This window comes from Cupressus sempervirens, chromosome 3 (genome assembly GCF_028749045.1).
Source record: "Cupressus sempervirens isolate cs-2001-9-10 chromosome 3, ASM2874904v1, whole genome shotgun sequence".
In the NCBI taxonomy this organism is placed as follows: Eukaryota; Viridiplantae; Streptophyta; class Pinopsida; order Cupressales; family Cupressaceae; genus Cupressus; species Cupressus sempervirens.
Genome location: NC_143120.1, coordinates 1,020,336,206 through 1,020,357,530, shown reverse-complemented (window position 1 = coordinate 1,020,357,530; position 21,325 = coordinate 1,020,336,206).

Below are 21,325 nucleotides of genomic sequence, written 5' to 3'. Positions count from 1 at the left end.
GGATAGCCATAGTCATACATATTTTTTGTCATGAGATCAAATAGAAAGAGAAAAAAGCCATGGAAGGTCAGCTAGCTGATGCTTAATTCTCACATGTGAGTGTGCCTTTTTTAGAATTTTAGGCTCAATGTAACACGACTTGCTTTTATGGGACTATTGTGACCTTTATGAATCATCAACCCATTTCCAAATAGAAACCCCCCTCTTTTGCTTGGTAAATTAGTAGTTTGTTAGTATAGTCATAGTTTGATAGCAATTTTGAATTTGAAGTCTCAAGTGTTGATAAGGTAAGAAGAATGGGAAATTAGAGATGGAAGCCAGCTCCTAGTTTATAGGTCAAGATAAATAACCAGGTGAAGTTTCAGTCAAGTGTCAAAATTTCAAAGATGTAAGAAGACATGTTAGTATTTGTAGAATTTATTGAAAAGATAGAATTTTCAAAGATGTAAGAAGACATGTCACTGAATATTGAACTAGGTACTCTTGTGTTTCATCTAATAGAAGGGGTGTCATACAAATAAGAGATGAAGAGATGATAGAAAGATTTCACATCTAAAACATTTTGTTGATACAACACAAAGTGAGTTGTTTGATGCATTCATACAAGAATTTCTAGACGTGAAAATAGGTCAAAGAAAGTTTCAGATGTTGTGCCCTTCCTTCGTATACATAAATAAGATTCATGAAACTTGTCATTGCCAAAATCATGTTGAGTTTCATCTATATTTCCAATCATATAAAAATCTCATGGAAAAAGTAAATAAAGATATGGTTGTCCCTAGAAGTATGAAATAATTTTTGAAATCCATTCTATGAGATAAATTAGATGATGAAGACGAGTTCAATGTCCAATGTTTAAAAGGTGAATGCATTCATTGTGGATATTTACAAAAAAAAAATCAATTCAAACTGAGAATATTCATGTTATAAAGTTAGTTGTGTGGAAGAGATTTAAATGTGAAACATACAAAAAAAAGACTAGAGAGGAATCAAAAAAATTGTATTGAAGGAAAGTGGATTGCCCTACCTTGAGTTTATAACTAGATTGTTTGTTATGATTTATCCACATATTCAAATTTGTTATGGTGTACGATGGAAAGCCAAACAATTTCATGAATCTAAGAATTCTTTTCCACCTACTTGTCTTCTTTCAATTGTAAATTTTTTTGAGAACTACACATTTCCCCCTCAATCGTAGCTTCAAGTACAATATTTTAATTTTGACCAAGTTGCAATATTTATACAAGTGGCTTAAAAATATGCACAATTCAATTTGGATGAGATAGAAAGTATTGTAAATGAGTGTACTATCATCAAGGAGGTGCATTTATATATTAGTGATAATAAGGTACATGATAAGAGGTATGTGGCTCATTGTTTTGGAATTTTTTTGATGATCTTACACTATGTAGAATAAATGCTTCACAACATTGGATTTGGTATGATGGTTGTGTGCATAAAATGCATATTTATTAGATCTTTATCTTTTCAAAGTTAATTATAAAAATTGTACATCAGTTAAATTTAGAATTTATCTATCAGTGTATATATGTACATGTGCATATTATATTGACAAATTTGTAAATTGTAAGGCAATTTAGATATGCAAAAGTGTTTAACTGGTTAGTAATGCAGCATAGTACTAGATGCAATGTTAAATTCATCTAAAACTTTTTGAAAGTGGACATGGAAAAGGAGAGCATGATGGAGCAAGAGCATGTGTAAAGCATGCCCTCCAACAACATGAACATCAAGGTAGAAAAACATTAGTTTTCATTTTTTTAATGTTTCATGTAGCTCATTTGTGTTTTCTTTGTAGGTAACGCAATAGAGAATTCAAGTAAAATTGTTGACTTGTGTCAATCTCATTTTCCTAGTCAAGACACAAAATATAAAAAACATTATTTGTGGGAAGTGAAAGGTATAAAGTGTTGAATTCATTCAAATAATTTAAATTAAAAGTTCTATTTTTTATGAATTTTAACTTGTATATATTTAAATTATTTTTTCTCTATTATTGATAGATAATTTATTATCATATTTTTATGTACGTGCTTGACAGATATTGATCGACCTAATCCATATAATTGTCAACTCATTGTTGATATTAAAAGTATGCATCAAGTAATGACCACAACACAACATAAGCCTCTATTGATTCAATTAAGAGATAAATCATGTCTTTGTGATGACTGTGTTGAAAATAATCCAACAAGTCAATGCGAGAATGTTCCAAATGAATATGTTTCAAAATGGGATTTGAAAGAATTGGTTAGAAATGCTCATTTTGAAGAACATGACGAAAACCTAGATATTCATGATCTTGTATATTTAGTTGATTACAAATGTGTCTCTAATTTAGTTGTTACAGGTGTGTGTGTTTGTGTGCATATGTACATATATACATGCATTTGTACATGTATTAGACTTTTCAATTAAACAATAAAGTTATTTATCGTGTACATTAATAAAGCTAAATTAATTTATATATATCTAATCTAGATTTGCTAAAGCAAAATACAAGCTTCCAAAACCAACAATAGATGATGATGGACAATCTTATCCAACTGATTCAGTTATTGTTGAAAGCATGTATTATGAGCAAGAAAAGATTGACAAAAATGGAGTTCAATTTATTGAATACATGTATGGCAAAAAAGTTTTACATTAGAGTGACTTGGTCATCACAATGAAAAATGGAGTTTAATATAGTGCCAAGAATAGGACATGTCAAGAAAAAGTAGCCTTTTGAAGAGCATGAAATAATTTTGGAGATCATAAAAGATAGGAAGGATCCAAAATATATGTATGAAGAACTTCACACTATCTAGATTTATTTTTGTAGATCTGTAGACTACATTCAAATTTGAAGTTGAATTTGAAAGTGAATTCATGTATCTTTGATGGTTCAATGACTATATTATTTCTTGATGGTTTATTTTTTTTGAAATTACTTTATCATGTTTTGTGTTATATTAATATTTAGATATATTTTATACATGTACATGACATGAGTAAGTACATGTGGCTTTGATGGTTCAATGAGTATATTATTTGTTGTCAAGAATTTTTTTCATTTTGAGATGAGTTTACATTATTTCAAAATCTTTTTTTAATGATTTTACATTGTTTTGAAAGATATATTGAGATACAGATATATTATACATACATAAATGAGTGAATATGTTAATTAGGACTCACTAGGTCCCCTTAAGTCAAACATGTATCCTAATTACTTATATGTGTACCGTAAGGGGTCCCTATGTAGCATTGATTAATATAAGACTCCTTATTATCTAATGAAAACTTTAATGCCCTATTAAGAGGCATTAGGATCTATTATGTAAGCTATAACACACATAATGACATAGTAGACTCACTAGGTCCCCTTAAATTAAACATGTATCCTAATTGTCTATATGTGTAGCATAAGGGGTTCCTATGTGGCATTGAATAATATAAGACTCTTTATTACCTAATGAAACCTATTATTCCCTATTAAGAGGCATTGGGACCTATTATGTAAGATAGAACACACATAATGACCTAGTAGACTCACTACATGCCCCTAAACATGTATCTTAATTACCTATATGTGCACCATAAGGGGCCCATATGTGGCGTTAAGTAATATAAGACTCTTTATTGCCTCATGAAACCTCTTTTGCCCTATTAAGACACATTAGAACCCATTATGTAAGATATAACACACATAATGACCTAGTAGATTCCCTAGGTCCCCTTAACACAAACATGTGTCCTAATTACCCTATGTGTACCTAGAAGTGTACCACAAGGGGTCCTTATGTGGATTTGAGTAATATAAGACTGATTATTACCCAATGAAACCTATTATTCCTTATTAAGACACATTATGACCCATTGTGTAAGATATAACACACATAAGGGTATGTGCAGGATCATGGTGTGCCAAAAGTGGCGATTTGAAAAATATGGAGTTTTGAAACATCTAAAAGCATTTCGAAATGTAATATCTTTTCTTATCAGGTACCCAATTTGATAACGGATATCCGATTTGAGAAAGGTTATTTGATTTGAGAATGGATACCCTTTTTCATAACGGGTACTTGATCTATGCACCCAAGTTATGACACCAAATTCAAATGTAAACAGAGTGGGGAGAAATTTTTAAGATAAATATAGATTTTTACGTACCAAAATCAAAGGGGGGACCAATTTTTAAGTTATATTCTCCTACTATAATATAGTTATAACATTAAAAAAAATTGGGGGGGAGGGGGACCAATTATTATATATAGTTACTAAAATTTATTAATTAATATTATTTACTATATAATTACTTTATAATCGTTTATATAGGTCAAAACGGGCCATAGGATAAACTATGATCCCTTTTGACATATTTCATTACAACATATGTCTCTATGGGTCCTAGGACCCCTAAGGACATATTATAATCATGTATATGGGTCAAAAGACACATTTCATGACATATTATGTCTCTAGGGACATATTATAATTATTTTTATGTGTCGAAAGGGGTCATACTATAACCTATAACCCATGTAGACACATTTCATTACAACATATGTCTATAGGGGTCCTAGGACCCTTAGGAACATATTATAATCATTTATATGGGTCGAAAGGAGTCATATGATAACCTTTTGACCCCTTTCGACATGTTTCATGGAAACATGTCCCTAAGATTCCTAGGATAACTAGGGACATATTATGATCATCTATATGGGTCAAAAGGGGTTAAAGAATAATCTATGACCCCCTTTGACACATTTCATGATAACATATGTTTCTAAGGGTCCCAAGACCCCTAGGGACATATTATAATCATTTATATGGGTCAAAAGAGGTCATAGGATAATCTATGACCCCTTTCAACAAATTTCATGACCACATATGTCTCTATGGTTCACATGAACCCTAGGAAATATTATAATCGTTTATATGGGTTGAAAGGGTCATAGGACAACCTATGACCCCTTTTGATACATTTCATTACAACATATGTCTCTAGGGGTCCTAGGACCCTAGGGACATATTATAATCATTTGTATGGATCGAAAGGGGTCATAGGATAACTTATGACACCTTTCAACATATTTCATGATAACATATGTCTCTAGGGGTCCTAGGACCCCTAAGGACATATTATAATCATTTATATCATTTGAAAGGGGCCATAGTATAACTTATGACCCCTTTCAACACATTTCATGACAACATATGTCTCTAGGGGTCCTAGGACCCCTAGGGACATATTATAATCATTTATATGGGTTGAAAAAGGTCATAAGATAACCTATGACCCCTTTCGCTCATTTCAAGACAACATATGTCCTTAGGGGTCCTAGGACCCCTAGGGACATATTAGAATTGATTATATGGGTTGAAAGGGGTCATAGAATAACCTATGACCACTTTTGACACATTTCATTACAACATATGTCTCTAGGGGTCCAAGGACCTAGAGGAACATATTATAATTATTTATATGGGTCAAAAGGGTTCATAGGATAACCTATGACCACTTTCGACACATTTCTTCACAACATATGTCTCTAGGGGTCCCAAGACCCCTAAACACATATTATAATCATTTATATGGGGTCAAAAGGGGTCATAAGATAATTTATGACCCCTTTCGACTAATTTCATGACCACATGTCTTTAGGTTTCACATGAACCCTAGAAAATATTATAATCATTTATATGGGTTGAAAGGGGTCATAGGATAACCTATGAACCCTTTCGATACATTTCATTACAACATGTCTCTGGGAGTCCTAGGACCCTAGGGACGTATTATAATCATTTATATTGGTTGAAATGGGTCACACAATAACCTATGACACCTTTCAACATATTTCATGATAACATGTCTCTAAGGGTCCTAAGATCCCTAAGGACATATTATAATCATTTATATCATTCGAAAGGGGCCATAGTATAATTTATGACCCCTTTGAACACATTTCACAACAACATATGTCTCCGGGGGTCCTAGGACCCCTAAGAACACATTATAATTGTTTATATGGGTTGAAAAGAGTCATAAGATAACCTATGACCCCTTTTGACTCATTTCAAGACAACATATGTCCCTAGGGGTCCCAGGACCCCTAGGGACATATTAGAATTGTTTATATGGGTTGAAAGGGGTCATATGATAACCTATGACCACTTTCGACACATTTCATGACAAAATATGTCTCTAAGAGTCCAAGGACCCCTAGGGGACATATTATAATAATTTATATGGGTTAAAAGGGGTCATAGGATAACCTATGACCCATTGTGACAGATTTTAACACAACATATGTCTCGAGGAGTCCTAGACCCCTAGTGACATATTATAATCATTTATATGGATCAAAAGGGGTCATGGGTTTGACACATTTCATTGCAACATATGTTTCTAGGGGTCCTGAGATCCCTAGGGACATATCATATTAGTTTATATGGGTTGAAAGGGGCCATAGGATAACCTATGACCCCTTTCAACACATTTTATTACAACATATATCGAACCCCTAGGGACATACTATAATCATTTAAAGGGGTCATAGGATAATCTATGACCCATGACAACATATGTCTCTAGGGATCTTAAGACCCCTAGGGACATATTATAATCATTTCTATCTGTCAAAAGGCATCATAGGATGACCCCTTTTGACATATTTCATTACAATATATGTCCTTAGGGGTCCCAAGACCCCTACGGACATATCATAATCATGTATATGGGTCAAAAGGGGTCAAAGGATAACATGTGACCCCTTTCAACACATTATTTTACAATATATGTCTCTAGGGATTCTAGGACCCCTAGGGACATATTATAATCATTTATATGGGTTGAAAGGGGTTAGAAGATAACCTATGACCTCTTTCGACACATTTCATGACAACATATATCTCTAGGGTTCCATGACCCCTAGGGACATATTATAATTATTTATATAGGTAGAAAGGGGTTATAGGATAACCTATGACCCCTTTTGACATATTTCATTACAAAATATGTCTTTAGGGGTCCTGGGACCCCTAGGGACATATTATAATCATTATATGGGTCGAAAGGGGTCATAGGATAAGGACTCTCGGGGACATATTATAATTATTTATATCGTTTGAAAGGGGCTATAGTATAACCTATGACCCCTTTTAACATGTTTTATAACAACATATATCTCTAGGGGTGCTAGGACCCCCTAGGGACATATTATAATTGTTTATATGGGTCAAAATGGGTTATAGGATAACCTATGACCCCTTCTAACACATTTCATGGCAACATGTCTCTAAGGGTCCCAGGACCCTTAGGGACATATTATAATTGTTTATATGGTTCGAAAGGGGTCATAGGATAACCTATGATCCCTTTTCAACACATTTCCTTACAAAATATGTCTCTAGGGGTCCCATGACACCTAGAGACATATTATAATCATTTATATCAGTGGAAAGGGGTCATAGGATAACCTGTGACCCCTTTCAACACATTTGATTACAACATATGTCTCTAGGGGAACCCTAAGGACATATTATAATTATTTATATGGGTCAAAAAGGGCCATAGGATAACTTATAACCCCTTTCAACACATTTCATTACAACATATGTCTCTAGGGGTCCTAGGACCCCTAGGAACATATTATAATCGTTTATATGGGTCAAAAGAGGTCATAGGATAACCTGTGACCCGTTTCAACACATTTCATGACAACATATCTCTCTAGGGGTCCTAGGACCCCTAGAAACATATTATAATTGTTTCCATGGGTTGAAAGTCCTAGGACCCCTAGGGACATATTAGAATTATTTATATGAGTTGAAAGGGGTCATAGGTTATGGATAACCTATGACCCCTTTCAACACATTGCATTACAACGTATGTCTCTAAGGGTCCTAAGACCCCTAGGGACATATTATAATTATTTATATGGATCGAAAGGGGTCATAGGATAACCTATGACCCCTTTTGATACATTTCATTATAATATGTCTCTAGAGGTCCTATGATCCCTAGGTACATATTATAATCATTTATATGGTTTGAAAGGGGTCATAGTATAACTTATGACCACTTTCGACACATTTCATAACAACATATGTCTTTAGGGGTCTTAGGACCACTAGGGACATATTATAATTATTTATATGGGTCAAAAGGAGTGATAGGGTAACATATAACCCCTTTCGACACATTTCATGAAAACATATGTTGCTAGGGGTCCGAGGACCCTTAAGGACATATTAGAATTGTTTATATGGGTCGAAATGGGTGATAGGATAACTTATGACCCCTTTCGACACATTTCATTACAACATGTCTTTAGGGGTCCTAGGATACCTAGGGACATATTATAATTATTTGTATGGGTTGAAAGGGGTGATAGGATAACCTGTCACCCCTTTCGATACATTTCATTACAACATATGTTATTAGGAGTCTTAAGTCCCCTAGGGACATATTATAATTATTTATATGGAAGGGGTCATAAGATAACCTATGACCCCTTTCGACACATTTCATTGCAACATATGTCTCTAAAGGCTCCTTGGACCCCTAGGGACATATTATAATTATTTATATGTGTTGAAAGGGACCATAGGATAACCTATAAACCCTTTCAACACATTTCATAACAACATATGTCTCTAGGAGTCTTAGGACCCCTAGGGACATATTATAATCATTTATATGGATCAAAAGGGGTTCTCCACAAATTCATGACAACATATGTCTTTAGGAATCCTAGGATACCTAGGGACATATTATAATTGTTTCTATGGGTCGAAAGGGGTCATAATATAACCTATGACCCCTTTCAACACATTTCATTACAACATATGTCTTTAGGACATATTATAATTGTTTATATGGGTCGAAAGGGGTCATAAAATAACCTTATGACCCCTTTTGACATGTTTCATGACAACGTAAGACCTTTAGGGATATATTATAGTCATTTATATGGGTCAAAAGGAGTACACATTTGACTACAACATATGTCTCTAGGGGTCTTATGACCTCTAGGGACATATTATAATCATTTATATGGATTGAAAGGGGTCATAGGATAACCTATGACCCCTTTCAACACATTTCATGACATTATATGTCTCTAGTGTTAGAATTCTTTAGAATAACTGGGAGGGGGGGGGGGGGGGGGGGGGTGAATCAGTTATTCAAGGTCCAAAATTCCCTTTTAATACCTTTTTCCTACTTTTAATGAATCCATACACTTTTTCATCCATCCAAACTTAAATCAATCATATAAGAAAGTTACAGTAAATCAATATTCAAAGATAAAACATCCATAATCAACACATGACACAATGATTTGCGTGGAAACCCAATTTGGGAAAAACCACCAGTAACATGCTACTTGATTCTCACTCTTCTGAAGTGATGCCCTGTTAAAAGCTTACAACACACTATTAAATGTGACCTTGTTAAAAGATTTCACCAAACTATTAGGAATGGGCATGGTTAAAGGTCTTTAGAACATTCTCTTGGAATGTCACCCTGTTAAAGGATTTATCTAATGGCTATTAAACCAACCTAAGTCCATAGGATTTAGACTTACTGTTACAATAGCTAGAAAGTAATGATAATGGTCTTTTGATCTGATATAACTTACAACATACTTTGCAAATTTTAGATCACACTTTCAGTTCAATCCTTATGCTTGGCTTTAATCACTTCAGCTTTGATTGCTTGTCTTCCTCTCAAGCTTCGTCTCCTTGAGTCTTCTTACTCATTCTGCCAATGCAATCATCCTTGTGGTTGTCTGTCCAAATAGAGTTTCTATGCTTTCTCCTCCTTAGCACCTTTTTCACTACTTTATGCTTTTTATGCTTGACCACCTCTCTCTCATTTTTTTTCATTAACTTATGTCTTCTTAAATAGAGATCTGATTTGCCTTTGCTGCTCAATTCTCCCTCTCCAATTTTAGGGTTTCAAAATGGATTAGGTAGGATACAATGTATCTACCCCATATCTTGTTTTCTTCTATAAACTTCACCAGTTGTATCTTTAAAAATGTTCTACATGGTGTTCTGTGCCACCAGCTCATCATTCTTATCTTCCTTTCAATTTACAAATTTCTAGATAACCACCTTGTCGGCTTAGATCTGGCGAATCTTCAAGTTTCAAAATAATGCAGCAGCTCGGCATTATTGAGTTACTAGTGCTCGACGCCTATACCTTCTCGGCACTTGGTTCTGCTTGGCACTTGGCTTTGCTCGGCACCTTCTCTCTAATGAACTTAGTTTGAGCTTTACAAAAGACTTAGCTAAAACCTTAAATCTTTGATATGTTTTAGTGTGCCCATTCTTTGTATCTTATAGTATGTCATCAAATACACTTTTTCATCAATGGCTTAGCTGATCCTTGTACTTCATTACAACATCATAACTTCAACCTTTCTCTAGGTGTTCTAGTTACATCTTATTGATTTCCTCCACCTTGACAATCAACTAATTGATAGTATTTGGATCACTAAAGCAATTGTCATTCCTGCAAGTAGCAAGTTTGACATCAATGACAAAACAATGATTGAGGACATTCTTTACCAGTTCCATATATTATGCTAACAACTTTTTTTATGATCATTTCAATCATTTCCAACATCTAGAGGTCCTGGGACCCCTAGGGACATATAAAAATCATTTATATGGGTCAAAAGGGGTCATAGTATAACTTATGACCCGTTTAGACACATTTCATGGCAACATATGCATCTAGGAGTCTTGTGAACCCTAAGAACATATTATAATCATTTATATGGGTCAAAAGGGGTCATAGTATAACCTATTACCCCTTTCGACACATTACATTAAAAGATATGTCTCTAGGGGTCCTAGGATCCCTAGGACATATTATAATCATTTATATGGGTCAAAAGGGGTCATATGATAACTTATGAACCCTTTCATCACATTTCATTATAACATATGTCTCTAAGAGTCCTAGGACCCCTAGAGACATATTTTAATCATTTATATGGGTCAAAATGGGTCATAGGATAATCTATGACCCCTTATTACACATTTCATTACAACATATGTCATTAGGGGTCCCAAGACCCCTACGAACATAGTATAATCATATATATGGGTCGAAAGGGGTCATAGGATAACCTATGAACCCTTTTGACACATTTCATGACAACATATGTCTCTAGGGTTCCCACAACCTGTAGTGAGAAATTATAATCATTTATATGGGTTAAAAGGGTTCATAGGATAAGCTATGACCCCTTTTGACACATTTCATTATAATGTATGTCTCTTGGGGTCATAGGACCTTAGGGACATACTATAATTTTTTATATAACTTGAAAGGAGTCATAGGATAACCTATAACTCTTTTCAACATATTTCATTACAACATATGTCCCTAGGGGTCCCAGGACCCCTAGGGACATATTGCTAACCTATGACTCCTTTTGAGACATTTCATGATAACATATGTCTCTAGGGGTCTTATGACCCCTAAGGACATATTATATTCATTTATATGAGTCGAAAGGGGTCACAGTATAACCCATGACCTCTTTTGACACATTTCATTACAAAATATGTCTCTAGGGGTCCTAAGACGCTTAGGTACATAATATAATCATTTATATAGGTTGAAAGGGGTAATAGGATAACCTATAATCCCTTTCAACACATTTTATTGCAATATGTCTTTAGGGGTCCCAAGAGCCCTAGGGACATATTATAATAGTTTATATGGGTTAAAAGGGGTCATAGGTCTCGACACATTTCATTACAACATATGTCTCTAGGGGTCCCAAGACCCCTAAGGACATATTATAATTGTTCATATGAGTCAAAAGGGGTCATAAGATAAGCTATGACCCCTTTCGACACATTTCATGACAACATAAGTCTTTAGGGTTCTCACTGTATGTGAGCAATGTTAGTATGCTAATAGAAACCAAATTTAAATAAAGCTTCTACAAACTAAACAAAATTCATAAACTTCAAGATAGACTAAGATGAGCTCTCAATTGAGAATATGAGCCATTAATGGACTCTCTTAATAAGAAGCTCTCTTGTTGAGTGGCTTTGTCTAAATAGATAGGATGTATGTTCAATCTTATCCTTCAAAAATGGCTTCAAATGGAGTTGGAATTTGGGTGTGAGTGTATGGTTTTGATGTAAAATGGCTTCTTAAAATGGCATTATGACTTTAATTCATAGATTGTGTTATTTTGTAAAGGGGAAGGATCCAATTTATAGGCAAGAGGCTTGAGGGATTGAAGGCTAAGATGCAAGGATGGAAAAAAGCTTATGGAAGGCTCAGATTGCATGAGAGGAGAGCACATGGATTGTGCTTCCTTATAGCCAATCAAGGAGTGACACATGTCACATGGTGAGAGAATGGAGGAAAGGGCAAGGATGAGTCAATAAAGGAGGCTCAAGAGATAAAATCTTCATAAAGACCCTCATAATGACTTCTAAGAGCAATAAAAGGGCTTGTAAGAGTCATTTATGACCTAGTGGACTTCATAAAGTTTTATGGTTGAGATATTTTGAGGGTGATGAGAGAAAATTCGACTTGGACATGATTAGGAAGGTTTTAAGCTTGTTTAGGCTTGTGCAAATGATTAGAGGATGGATTAGGATGGTTTAGGATTAGCTTAGGGATAGGCAAGTGGATGGCATTTAATGAGGGTGGGTGAAGGAGGAGATATTTGTTAACTTTGGCTTGGGTTAGGAAGTTTTAACCCATGTTTAGGGAATGTGACAAGGTTAGGAGGGGATTAAGATTAGGTTTAAAGACATCTTCTAGAAGAGTCTAGACTTTGGATGAGGATAAAGACTTTCTAGAATAGTCTAGAATTTCCTAGGATGAGGATGAAGACTTTCTAGAAGAGTCTAGAACTTCTTAGGATGAGGATAAATTAGATTTTTAGGAAATAAATAAAGTTTTATTTATTTCAAGGGTTTGGATTGAGGAGATATTTATTAAAACTTTTTTAATAAACATGAGGATTAATATTTAATCTTAATTAAATATTTTGAGTTGGGATTAGGGGTAGGAAATGATGGGATTAGCCTTTAATCAAAATTAAAGAAGGATTAGAAGATTTTGGAAGAGGTTATTGGTCATAAGGAAATTGGCCAAGTTTTTGGGAAAAAAATAAATTTTTTATTTATTTTAGGATTTTTGTCAATTTATTAATTAAATAATTAATAAATAAGGAAATAATGTTTAAATAAAATTTAAACATTTTTGGGAGGGATTCCTTAATTAAATATTTTTAATTAAGATAAAGGGATTTAATGGCATAAAAATTAATTAATTAATTAATTAATTAATTAATTAATTAATGATGATGTCATCAGGACTTTTTCAGAAAATAAAAATACTTTATTTTCTAAAGATTTTTAGGTGTCTACATCTTGCCCCTCTTTGATGTGATGCCGCAAGTGGCATGGCATCAAAGATAAGAAAATAAGATGCCCAAGGCTAGAGCAGAAGAGGAGAGAATGGACTGTGAGATGCCCCCTCAAGAAGGCAGCGGGGAGAGAAAGTGAGGCTCGATGGCTTCTTGAAATGTACAAGAATCTCGGATGAGCAAGGAAACTCAGATTGGCAAAGAGAAGGGGCTGAATTAGCTCAAACTCTCACTATGGGAGAATGATAAAGGAGAATTAGATGCATAAGAGGAAGCAAGCTTAAGACCTTAGGGAAGGTGGAGGATGAAGGAGCAGAGCGCTAGAGAAAGGAATCCAGGATAGGGATATGGATGAGGGGATTATAAAGCTGATGCAACAGGATTTCAAAGAGTTAGATTGGCAGAAGATGGGTTTCGGAGATCCCTAGGACTAGGATTGTGGATCTCGAAAGATGAGGTTTGGTGGGTTGATTTGGATTGGTGGATCCCTAAGACTAGGATTGTGGATCCCTAAAGCTAAGAGTGATGAGTGATTCAAAGAGATACTGATGCATCAGCTGGGATAGGAGAGACGGATGCTAGATATGGATGGGGGATAATGGAGATGAAGGAAAACCATTGAAGCTTTTTGAGCGGGGGGATACTTCAAAGAGAAGTACCACCATGTAGTTGAGCACTAGATTCGCTATAGGACTATTGGTTAATTGCCAAGGTTACCAAGAACATCAAGGCCTTTTCACCAACCGTCCAGAGGACTGACAAACTAACCCAAAACAAACACACAAGGATTGCCCCAGCATCACACATGAATCCTAGAGGAAGCAGCGTGGAAACGACACTAGAGAACCCACAAGCAGAAAAGAAAAACAAACGAAAGACTTGATCAAGACCTTACGCTCTAATTGCCCCATTCACAGCATACCATGATATAGAAGATCGTGGCAACCTTGAGGAGGGAACAAGGAGATTTCTTGGAAAAGATACTTCAAGACCCAAAAGGGAAGATCCCAAATCAAAAGAAAGTGAAAATCCAAAAGAGAGTCATTTGCCAACGAGATGGGTAGGACAAGGTACTAACGGACCAAGATCAGACATGAGGAAAGCTATATCCTGCAAGGACCTATCGGAGAGCACCGAAGCTAGTGGATTTGGATGAGTGATGCATCTGGCAAGCTAAACTAAGAAAGATAACACTTTGGTGATAGGAAATCTAGCTAAAGGATGCGTTGGAATAGCTAACCAAGATGTGTGATGGGTGCAAGATGCTGATCAAGGATGAACTAACACGAACGCTGGATAGATACAATGGTACTAAGCTAAAGAGGATGTTCAAGCTGATGGACCAAGATATGTTACAAATGTACAAGTCTTTTCATGCTTTGGTTTTTGTGAGATGGAAATTTTTGTGAAGGATGGGATGTCTATAATTGGTGATAGGTGGATAGGTAGATGGTTTGCGAAAAGCTTAAGTGAAAATGGGGTTTTGTGTGTGCACGTGATAGTATACAAGCTAGGATACAAGATTATTTATAGGCTGGAATATGGTACAAACCTTGGACAAGATTTGGATAGACAAGGTATGGTACAAGATTTACAAGGTATAATACAAGCTTTGGTACAAAATTTACAAGCTGTACAGGAGGTATTTACAAGCTTCATCAGATTTTGGATATTTGGTTGGAACACCAAGGGAACAAGAAAGTGTGTCTTATGGGATGGTGGGTAAATGGATGAGGGATAGGATAGTGATAGATAATGGATTAGCCTTTAGTACACCAGGCGCCTGAATTACCAGGTTTTCACCAAGGTACCTATCTAAGGTGCTTGAATTGCCAAGTTTTCACCATTGGACGCTTATTTCTCTTTACTATTTTTTTCTTTTGTATTTTTCAAAAGCTTGGTATACCAAGGATCTTCAAGCATAGAACTTCTTAAGATGAATGATGTTGGTAGGATCATTCAAGAGTTCTCCTTCTGGTGTAGATAGCTGATAAGCTCCAGAGCCAAAGGAAGCAGTGACAACATAAGGACCAAGCCATGTAGGTTCAAACTTGCCTTTCTTTTCTCGATCTACTTGGACTTTCATGTTTTCTTTGAGGACCATGTCACCTGGCTGAAAGTGTCGTGGAAGCACCTTTTTGTTGAAATTTCTTTTGAGACGAGTTTGATAGACTGTGAGATGATCATAGGCTTGTTGCCGCTTCTCGTCTAAGAGATCTAGCTGGGTGAGTCAAGCTACTCTATATTCTTCATCTGATATTTGCCCTTGCAAAGATATGCGCAAGGAGGGAAGTTCAACCTCTATAGATAGTACCGCTTCGGCACCATAGACTAGGGAGTATGGAGTTGTGCCTGTGGATGTACGGAAGGAAGTTCGATAGGCCCATAGGGCTTCAAATGGAGTTGGAATTTGGGTGTGAGTGTATGGTTTTGATGTAAAATGGCTTCTTAAAATGGCATTATGACTTTACTTCATGGATTGTGTTATTTTGTAAAGGGGAAGGATCCAATTTATAGGCAAGAGGCTTGAGGGATTGAAGGCTAAGATGCAAGGATGGAAAAAAGCTTATGGAAGGCTCAGATTGCATGAGAGGAGAGCACATGGATTGTGCTTCCTTATAGCCAATCAAGGAGTGACACATGTCACATGGTGAGAAGATGGAGGAAAGGGCAAGGATGAGTCAATAAAGGAGGCTCAAGAGATAAAATCTTCATAAAGACCCTCATAATGACTTCTAAGAGCAATAAAAGGGCTTGTAAGAGTCATTTATGACCTAGTGGACTTCATAAAGTTTTATGGTTGAGATATTTTGAGGGTGATGAGAGCAAATTCGACTTGGACATGATTAGGAAGGTTTTAAGCTTGTTTAGGCTTGTGCAAATGATTAGAGGATGGATTAGGATGGTTTAGGATTAGCTTAGGGATAGGCAAGTGGATGGCATTTAATGAGGGTGGGTGAAGGAGGAGATATTTGTTAACTTTGGCTTGGGTCAGTAATTCTTAACCCATGTTTAGGGAATGTGACAAGGTTAGGAGGGGATTAGGATTAGGTTTAAAGACATCTTCTAGAAGAGTCTAGACTTTGGATGAGGATAAAGACTTTCTAGAATAGTCTAGAATTTTCTAGGATGAGGATGAAGACTTTCTAGAAGAGTCTAGAACTTCTTAGGATGAGGATAAATTAGATTTTTAGGAAATAAATAAAATTTTATTTATTTCAAGGGTTTGGGTTGAGGAGATATTTATTAAAACTTTTTTAATAAACATGAGGATTAATATTTAATCTTAATTAAATATTTTGAGTTGGGATTAAGGGTAGGAAATGATGGGATTAGCCTTTAATTAAAATTAAAGAAGGATTAGAAGATTTTGGAAGAGGTTAGTGGTCTTAAGGAAATTGGCCAAGTTTTGGGCAAAAAATAAATTTTTATTTATTTTGGGTTTTTTGATCAATTTATTAATTAAATAATTAATAAATAAGGAAATAATGTTTAAATAAGATTTAAACATTTTTGGGAGGGATTCCTTAATTAAATATTTTTAATTAAGATAAAGGGATTTAATGGCTTAAAAATTAATTAATTAATTAATTAAATAATTAATTAATAAATGATGATGTCATCAGGACTTTTTCAGAAAATAAAAATACTTTATTTTCTAAAGGTTTTTAGGTGTCTACATTTTGCCCCTCTTTGATGTGATGCCGCAAGTGGCATGGCATCAAAGATAAGAAAATAAGATGCCCAAGGCTAGAGCAGAAGAGGAGAGAATGGACTGTGAGATGCCCCCTCAAGAAGGTAGCGGGGAGAGAAAGCGAGGCTCGATGGCTTCTTGAAAAGGACAAGAATCTCGAATGAGCAAGGAAACTCAAATTGGCAAGGAGAAGGGGCTAAATTAGCTCAAACTCTCACTATGGGAGAATGATAAAGGAGAATCAGATGCAAAAGAGGAAGCAAGCTTAAGACTTTAGGGAAGGTGGAGGATGAAGGAGTAGAGCGCTATAAAAAGGAATCCAGGATAGGGAGATGGATGAGGGGATTATAAAGCTGATGCAACAGGATTTCAAAGAGTCAGATTGGTGGAAGATGGGTTTCGGAGATCCCTAGGACTAGGATTGTGGATCCCTAAAGCTAAGAGTGATGAGTGATTCAAAGAGATACTGATGCATAAGCTGGGGTAGGAGAGACGGATGCTGGATATGGATGGGGGATAATGGAGATGAAGGAAAACCATTGAAGCTTTTTGAGCGGGGGGATACTTCAAAGAGAAGTATCACCATGTAGTTCAGCACTAGATTTGCAATAGGACTATTGGTTAATTGCCAAGGTTACTAAGAACATCAAGGCCTTTTCACCAACCATCCAAAGGACTGAAAAAATAACTCAAAACAAACACGCAAGGATTGCCCCAGCATCACACATGAATCCTAGAGGAAGCAGCGTGGAAACGACACTGGAGAACCCACAAGCAGAAAAAGAAAAACAAACGAAAGACCTAATCAAGACCTTATGCTCTAATTGCCCCATTCGCAGCATACCATGATATGGAAGATCGTGGCAACCTTGAGGAGGGAACAAGGAGATTGCTTGGAAAAGATACTTCAAGACCCAAAAGGGAAGATCCCGAATCAAAAGAAAGTGAAAATCCAAAAGAGAGTTGTTTGCCAACGAGATGGGTAGGACAAGGTACTAACGGACCAAGATCAGACATGAGAAAAGCTATATCCTGCAAGGACCTATCGGAGAGCACCGAAGCTGGTGGATTTGGATGAGTGATGCGTCTGGCAAGCTGAACTAAGAAAGATAACACTTTGTTGATAGGAAATCTAGCTAAAGGATGCATTGGAATAGCTAACCAAGATATGTGATGGGTGCAAGATGCTGATCAAAGATGAACTAACACAAACGTTGGATAGATACAATGGTACTAAGCTAAAGAGGATGTACAAGCTGATGGACCAAGATATGTTACAAATGTACAATTTTGTTCATGCTTTGGTTTTTGTGAGATGGAAATTTTTGTGAAGGATGGGATGTCTATAATTGGTGATAGGTGGATAGGTAGATGGTTTGCGAAAAGCTTAAGTGAAAATAGGGTTTTGTGTGTGCATGTGATAGTATACAAGCTAGGATACAAGATTATTTACAGGCTAGAATATGATACAAACCTTGGACAAGATTTGGATAGACAAGGTATGGTACAAGATTTACAAGGTATAATACAAGCTTTGGTACAAGATTTACAAGCTGTACAAGAGGTATTTACAAGCTTCATCAGATTTTGGATATTTGGTTGGAACACCAACCGAACAAGCAAGTGTGTCTTATGGGATGGTGGGTGAATGGATGAGGGATAGGATAGTGATAGATAATGGATTAGTCTTTAGTACACAAGGTGCTTGAATTACCAGGTTTTCACGAAGGTACCTATCCAAGGCGCTTGAATTGCCAAGTTTTCACCATTGGACGCCTATTTCTCTTTACTATTTTTTTTTGTATTTTTCAAAAGCTAGGTATACCAAGGATCTTCAAGCATAGAACTTCTTGAGATGAATGATGTTAGTAGGATCATTCAAGAGTTCTCCTTCCGGTGTAGATAGCTGATAGGCTCCGGAGCCAAAGGAAGCAGTGACAACATAAGGACCAAGCCATGTAGGTTCAAACTTGCCTTTCTTTTCTCGATCTGCTTGGACTTTCATGTTTTCTTTAAGGATCATGTCACCTGGCCAAAAGTGTCGTGGAAGCACCTTCTTGTTGAAATTCCTTTTGAGACGAGTTTGATAGACTGTGAGATGATCATAGGCTTGTTGTCGCTTCTCGTCTAAGAGATCTAGCTGGGTGAGCCGAGCTAATTTATATTCTTCATCTGATATTTGCCCTTGCAAAGATATGCGCAAGGAGGGAAGTTCAACCTCTATAGATAGTACCGCTTCGACACAATAGACTAGGGAGTATGGAGTTGTGCCTATGGATGTACAAAAGGAAGTTCGATAGGTCCATAGGGGTGGATTTATTTGTAGGTGCCAATCACGGCTGAAATCATTGACAACTTTGTTTAGGATTTTGAGGAGGGTTTTGTTAGTTGCCTCTACTTGGCTGTTACCTTGTGGGAAATATGGGCTAGAAAAGTGGTGATGGATGCGAAGGGAAGTGCATAATTCTTCCATGTTGAGATTTTCAAAGTTACCTCCGTGGTCGGTGAAGATGGTGGATGGGATGCCGAAGCGGCAAAAAATGTGGTACAAGATGAACTTGGAGACCTGAACTCCTGTAGCTGAGACTAGGGGGACTGCTTCCACCCATTTAGTGAAATAGTCTATAGCCGTTATTATCCATTTATGTCCATCAGATGAGAGGGGTGTGATAGTTCCAACTAGATCAAGGCCCCAACAAGCGAAAGGCCAAGGTGGTGCAATAGGCTGTAGATCCTGTGCCGGAGCGTGCACAAGATTTGCATGCTGCTGACATGGGAGACACTTTCTGACAAAGTCACAGGAGTCTTCTTCAATGGTAGGCCAATAGTAGCCTGCTCTAAGGATTTGTCGCGCTAGGACAATACCACTCATGTGGGCACCACAAAGTCCAGAGTGTACTTCCTTTAACACCATCGCGGCCTCATTTTGGTCTAAACATCGAGAGAGAGTATCGTGATAACCCCGACGATATAGGGTATTGGCTATGATAACATAGCGGGATGATTTTCGGATGAGGTTCTGGCGTTGGGTACGTGTGAGGTGAGGGGATATGATACCATCGTTAAGGTAAGCATGAATCTCATGGTACCAAGGGGATTGGGGACCAACCAAGATACAAACACGGTTTGAATCCTCATTCGCATAGGCGGGTGTGAGGAGCTGCTCCACTAAAAACTCATACTGTGTAGCTGCTTGGGGAATTTCCAAGAGAAAGCCTATAGTAGCCATAGCATCTACTACTTTGTTCTGTATTCGAGGCACTTGTGTAAACTGAAGCTTTGTAAAATGTTGGGTTAGCTGATCAACCAGCTCTTTGTAGGGTAATAGCTTTTCATCTTTGGTTTGATATTCATTTAGGGCTTGCTTGATGATGAGCTGAGAATCGCCAAAGATTTGTAGCTCGACAATGTTCCATTCTGCAGCTATCTTTAATCCTGCTATGAGGGCCTCATATTCAGCTATATTGTTGGTGCTAGGGAATTGTAGCTTGAAAGCTTTTGGAATGTAATCTCCTTGAGGTGTGACCAACAATATTCCTGCCCCTGATCCATGAGATGTGTATGAGCCATCAAAATAAAGTTTCCATGGGGGTTGTTCTTCAATTAGACAGATATGCTCATCTGGAAATTCTGTGATCAATGGATAAGCATCTATTAGAGGTGCATCAGCTAGGTGATCTGCTATAGCTTGCCCTTTGATTGCCTTTCTATCCACATACTGGATGTCAAATTCACTAAGAAGCATAACCCATTTGGCCAAACGGCCTGTAAGTGCTGTTCTAGAGAGCATATACTTGAGAGGGTCAATCTTGGAGACTAGTTGGATGGTATGACTTAGCATGTAATGGCGAAGCTTTTGAGTTGAGAAAACAACTGCCAAACAAGCTTTTTCCATAGGAGTGTAATTGAGTTCATAACCAACTAGGGTTCTACTGATGTAGTAGATGGCTCTTTCTCTGTTGTAGTCATCAAGCTGTGCTAGAAGTGCCCCTAGAGCAATAGGTGTTGCTGATATGTACAAAATCAAGGGACGACCAGGAACTGGTGGAACCAAGATAGGGGGATTGATGAGATACTTCTTGAGATGGTCGAAGTTGCGCTGACATAAAGGATCCCACTTGAAGTTCTCATCCTTCTTTAGTAAATGTGAAAATGGTGTACACTTATCTGCAAGCTGGGAGATGAAGCGACGAACAGATTGGAG